Consider the following 6,440-nt stretch of genomic DNA (forward strand, 5'->3'; position numbering starts at 1 on the left):
ATGATGGCCGCCTCTGACCTCCAGGAAGAGGAAACCTACTAGAGTCAGCGCCAGAAAACTGTATGAGTGAGGGCTTGTGGTTGGGACTGGCTCCTATTTTTTTCTTGAGCTCTGCCCCCTTTCTGTCTTCGGGATCCTCACCTTCCAACGGCGGGAGTCCAAGCAATGTTTCTCACTGCAGTGCTGCTCCCACTGGGGACGCCACACCTTGCCCTCTCACTGCTTGTCTCCCCAACAAGACCCCGTTCCCAGGAGCACATCCATCTAACCCGACTCCTCCGTGACCACACGCCTTCAGCAGCAGCAGCCTCTCGGCCCGGAGTCCTGCCATCCCTCTACCCTCCAGGGAAGTAGTCGAGGCAGATCTGTATTTTGGCGGCTCTAACACTTCATCAGCCCACCAACCTCTGCAGCGCTTGTGAAAAGAGAGTCTGTGGGAGCCTTGAGCTCTGAGGAACGGCGCCCTTATTGGGAGGACTTCAGACGGGGCTGGAAAATATTAGGGGAAGGAGCAGGAGGGCAAGACGAAGGAGGAGAAACCTCACAGGAACTTCCTGACCCTTAATCACGCTTTTAACACAGGAGGGGCCGAGGGTGGGCGTGGGGGAGGAACAGAGAAAACCACAAGGCCCTCGTTTCCTGGAGTGCTTCTGCGGGGTATCCGCTCTGTGCTTCCCTAACCCCAGCGTCACCTTTACGCTCACGCTCCCAAGTCCCTCATTCCGGAGGAGCAGGAAACCTGAGCCTGCATGCCTTCTGGGTTTTGCCTGCATTTCCCCTTCCTTTCCTCGTAGGTGCCTGCAACAATCCTTGGTTTAACCTTGCCTCCCTGGTTCTCAAGGTCAGTGTGCATCCCTAATCCCACTTTGTTTGGGGGTGGGGGCGTGCACCTTGTAGAACAGGCTCTTGACGAGAGACTTGGGTTCCACATCCGGAATGGGACCCAGAAATCTGCTTCTTATTTTTTAAAGATTCTATTTATTTATTTGTTTGTTTACTTATTGAGAGAGGGGATGGGGGAGAATGTGCATGCGAGGGAGGGGCCGAGAGAGAGGAGGAGAGAGCATCCCAGGCAGACTCACCTCTAGCAGGGAGGCCACCCCCACACTTCACCCGCGGATCTCACAGCCCCGAGATCATGGAGATCATGACCTGGGCCTAAATCCAGAGCGGCCAGCTCCACCCCCTGAGCCACCCAGTCCTCCTGAAATCTGCTTTTAAAATAAACAACGCGGGGCGCCTGGGTGGCTCAGTGGGTTAAAGCCTCTGCCTTCGGCTCAGGTTGTGATCCCGGGGTCCTGGGATCGAGTCCCGCATTGGTCTCTGTGTTCCGTGGGGAGACTGCTTCCTCCTCTCTCTCTCTGCCTGCCTCTCTGCCTACTTGCGATCTCTGTCAAATAAATAAATAAAATCTTTAAAAATAAATAAATAAATAAAATAAACAACGCGACCGGTTCTGAAGCCCGAGGCTGAGGTTGAAGAAAGCCTAAGCGCCAGCCTCGCCCCTGTTTCTGTGAGATGCTCTCTCCCTACACAGACCCGGGGCGGGGCAGTGGCAGGTGATGAGCCTGGGGCCAGAAGGTCCCAATTCGTGGACATTCTGGCCAAGGGCTCTCGGATCTGTGGTTTGGCATAATCTTCACAGCGATCACACGCGGCACAGATTTTTACCCCATTTCACAGACAAGCACGTTTTGTGCTCTCTGGACAACTCCGAGGCTCCTTCTGGTTCTGAAAGTATGGTTTCATGACAGGAGGTCAAAGGCCACACCTAAGCCTTCTGTCCATTGTCACATGACCTGGGAGGGTGCTCGATCCCCACCCCCTCCGGGGCCTCCGGTTCCCACATGACAGTAATAAAGCGGGCTGCATCATCTCTATGGTCTTTTATACAGGCTACCCAGAAATAAGTTCCTCACAGGGGCTTAATTTTGTCATCACCGGGTTTGATTATGACTCAAATCTTCCGTCACCCAAACTCAGCCTTCAGACTTTACTGCTCACACTGCAGAATCAAATCACGCCGTCTCAATTCAAAAAGCATAAAGAAGACGACGGAAGAAAACCGGGTCTCAGAGGAATTCCACCACGGGATTGATCCGGGAGGGGCTGTGCCAGAAAGCCTGAGAACGGGTTAATGTGGCAGGGCGGGTACGGGGACAGATGGTAGAAGTAAAGAAGCCCAGCTCCGGTCTGGACGACTGGCAGCGAGGACACAGGCCGTGGCATCGGCGGGCTCCAGTGTACGTGGTTTATGGCCAGGTCCCACTTTAGCGTAACCGCAGCTGCTATTAAGACCCTCAAATGCACCATCCGTGGTTCTGAACTCTGCGTAATGACTGAACTCTGCCTTATCATCAGAGGGGAGGAGAAGAACAGCGTTGAAACCAAAGGGGCTGAAATTTCAGCTGCTGCCGGGCAGCCGGGAGCTTCAACACGCTCCCAGAATAGCGCGGCTGGGTTCCCGGCAGCCTCCCGAGGCACCGCAGCTGGGCTTCCGGCAAGGGAGACAGAGTCAAGCCCCAAGTGGCGCAGGGGGGTGGGCAGGGTGGGAACAGCTGCGACCAGACACTGTGGAGCAGCCAGCCGGCAGGCCCTGCCCTGCTGGAGTGCCACCTCTGGTGAGTGCCGCCAGTCTCCTGCGGCGCCCGGGCTTTCTCCATCACCTCGGGGTCCTGGCTGAGTTCGAGAGTCGGGGTGCTCTCCGATCCAAGGAGAGTGGGTCAGGGCAGCGAGGAGGACTGGGTCTTTTGAAGGCTGTTGAGAGAATTGTGTTGGTGGCTGACGGGGCCGGTAAAAGGCAGGCTGCGGACCATGCTGAGGGGCCGTGAGTGACCATAGGGGCCAGCGGCCACCCAGAGAACAGGGCTGGAGAAGGAAGAAGGGGTTAGAGAGGGAGACAGGTGGCCTTACCAGAGGCCAGGCAACTGTCTAGCACAGCACTGGCGGGAGATGGCTTCGGAGGGCGAAGGGACTGTCGGGAGAAGAGAGGGTGTCAGCTCGACGCTGGGGGCTCTGTTGCCCTCGTCTTGCTCCCGTGCAGGCATGTCCAGATCCTTCCCTTACTTCCTCCCTCACAAATATCGACTGAGGCCCTACTATGGGCAAGGCACCAGGGGAACCAAGATAGATCAGGTACACATCTTTCCCTCAAAGAGCTCACACCCCGGTTGGGGACATAAGACGACGTACACTAATGAGGCGGAAAAGATAAGAGCTATAGGAGAGATGAGAAAAAGCACTTGGCGGGCACCCCACGGAGAAATGCAAGTTGGGCGGAGTTCAGACAAATGGGTTTTAATCCATGGCACACTGTTTGACCTTTATGAACTTCAGTTTTTAAATCTATAAAATCGAGATCATATCTGCTTTATTGAACTCCTGAGGTTATAAGGATCGAATATATACAAAAGACACTTGAAAACTGTACAGCACAACACAAGGACAAGCTATGATGAGGACTGCATTATCAGACCAGCTAGCATCTCTCTGGACTTCCTGGCCTGGACTTCTGGGAGCCAGAGGGAGCCGGGGATCTAAGCAGGGGGTTCATGACCACATCAAGGCCAAGGCTAGACCCTGAGCCTGTCCTCCCCCTTCAAGAAGGCTGCCTTGCTCAGTTCCCAGCCGGTCAGTCCACTATTCTGCTGATATTTATTGCTTCTTTTTTTTTTTTTTTTTAGTGTGTATAAAGCACTATCCTAGGGACTGCGAGGAAGGATAGATGTGAAATCTGAGTCCAGTCCCCGTCAAGCCTATCAGCAATTAGAGAATCAAGATATTTGTGCATAAGGTATAAGTAATGACACAGAGCATTGCTAGGCTAGCAAATTTGCCTTAGAAGGGGAGCTCCAGGAGAGCAGAAGGGAGGATGACTGGGGGGTGGGGTCACCAGCAAAAAATCCTGGGAGGAGCACAGGACTTTCCAAGGGGACTGGATCAGAGAGGCCCCGAGGGGGCTTCCCGGACTGAGAGTCGGGGGCAGTGTGAGCAAAGCCACAGGAAGGCAAGTCCAGGGGCCAGACTGGGAGCTGACCTCTCAGGCTGGAGTGGCCATTTCCTGTAGGGAAGAGGAGGGGGGTGAGGCTGGCGCCCGGGGTCGAGAGCTGGCTGTGGAGATCTTGACTGCTGTGCGAGCAAGCTTAGTCTTTCCCTTCAAGGCGGTGGGAGCCCATGAGCCTGGGGTGAAATCGGGGAATGCCCCCCTGACGGACGGGGGTTTGCAGGGTGACTGGAGTGCTGGGGAGTGAGAGGAAGACTGTAAGTGAGGTAATCAGTTTGGGGCCGTGCGGCCGCTGGAGTGAGGTAAAGGGTACCCCATCCCTGAAATGTTCTTAGATGGGGGTGAGATCCTCCCTCCCCTGAAGGTAAGGGGGAACTAGACGCAGCACCGTGTATACATTTCTTTCTCGTTTTTGGAAGGGGTCAGAGGGTGGAGGGGCCTGACTCCTTGGATCATCTGCTCTGACCCTGGTTCCTAGATCCACTGCGCACTGATGGACACTCTCCAGACCTGGGCAGCTCAGAAAATCCAGTTCTCTCCTCCACAGGGAGTTAATTAGTGGCCACTGAGCCATGGACAGGGGAGGCGGGGGGGAGAACAGATTTGTGCCCACAGTGGATGGGCTTGGCAGCAGGCGACATTCCAGCAGGCTCTGCCCAAGGCCCGCTTCCGGGTCCATTTCCAGAGGGATCATCCATGGGCAGCCAGTTGTGGTGAATTAGTGTTTAACTTGCCCGCTCCCAGACCCCTGGCTTCTTGCTTCTTAAGGTGCCACCTAGGGACCCGAGTCCTTAAAAAACAAAAACCAGGGGGTACCTACTGGTCTCAGCGTCAGTCCTATAAACTCAAGAGAAAAAAGAGGCGTAGCCAGGCACTGTAGGCTGGGTAGTGTTCAGTTAATATGGAGCCCGAGAGCAAGGGAAAGTCAAATGCAAAATCTGTTTACCAGCCAGTGGTGGGGCCCCCAGCCGCCTGGCACAGGATTCCAGGCACCTATCTGTCAGGGAGCCAAGAGCCCTCACCCTTAGCTCCAGGAGGGACTGTTCTCGCTTTACTGCGGCCAGGCCCCAAGATCAAGGGCACTCAACCCCTGTGGGGGTGAGGGGGCAGCCCTCCCCCTCCCCAGAGAAGGCAATGGCTCCCAAGAGTGATGCCACCAGCTGAAATTGCAGTGCGGGACTCCTGCTACCCAGGCCAAAGGAAGTCCCTCTAGGGAGCAAAACTGACCTCTAGCCTCCTGCCCCCCGTGCCCCAAGCCAGGTGGCCAAGTTCCTCTACCTGGACTCTGAATGGAGGGCATTGTTGGTCCAGGGGCAGTGGACTTCTCCAAAAGGCACTGGGGGTTGTCGGTTCCCAGGAAGGTCTCCGGGCCGTGTGCGGGGCAGGTGTGGTGGGCGGTAGGGCAGGTGCCCAAGGCTTGCAAGGTTGCAAGGCCCATGGTGGGAGTGAAGGTCAGTGGCAGACCACTCTCCAGGGGCCGCACCACTCCGCTACTCTTACTGCCACCCGCCTAACCACAGAACAATGGAGCCACCACGTGATTGGCTCTGTGCCAGATGCCGGGGACCACAAGATGTGTGAGCCATGTCCCCCTCTTGAGAACGGCGCAGTCCGATTGGAGAGACAACAGTGGACAGGACTGATGAAGATACACTGGGATATGATAAGTGAACAAACCCATACAAAGCCGTGGGTAAAGCAAGTCCGACAGTTCTTTCTGGGGAAGGTGAGGAAAGCTTCACAGAGGGACAGTGGGGCTGAGCTTTGAGGCGGGGCTGATTCTGTAAAAATTTCGGTCAGAAAAAGGGAAGGAAGTAGGAGGTAGAGGGTGTTGGAAGAAGAAGGAACAGCAGAGGGGAAGGCCCAGAGCATGGTGTGATAAGGCTGTTCCGATAAAACAGAGTTGAAAGAAGGTCAGAGAAGCAGCTTCTACAAGAGTAGACAGGACTAAGATTTGGAGGGGAGGCACCAGGAATAGAGAGGCTGACCGCTGGGCACCTGTGAGGGGCAGACTTGTGGGAGGAACACTCCAGACTCGGGTTCATCTGGATGTTTCGGTGAGCCGTAAAGCTGAGGTTATCAGCCCATTGTACAGGAGAGGATAGTAGGGCCCAGGGAGGTGCAGTGACCTGTCCAGGTCACAGCTGGCTGGTAGCAGAGCTGCTGCTGACCCCTGGGCCCTGTCAGTCCCTTGTGTCCTGCAGCTCATTGAAGAAAGGCTGGGATGGATGAAGGAGGAACCCAAGCACCATATATAAGGAGAGGGAGGGAGCCAGACACTCCGCCACAATCCATTAATCCAGGATCTAACAGTGTGTGTGTGTGTGGGGGGGTGGCAGTATCCATAGAGGATAACTTCACAAAGTGTTATTTTTTGGTGAGAATGGGAGTTCATAAAGGCTTCTATGCCTATAGGTCATTAAACTGGGTGAGTGGC

Source organism: Martes martes (genome assembly GCF_963455335.1).
Source record: "Martes martes genome assembly, chromosome: 16".
NCBI classification, from domain to species: domain Eukaryota; kingdom Metazoa; phylum Chordata; class Mammalia; order Carnivora; family Mustelidae; genus Martes; species Martes martes.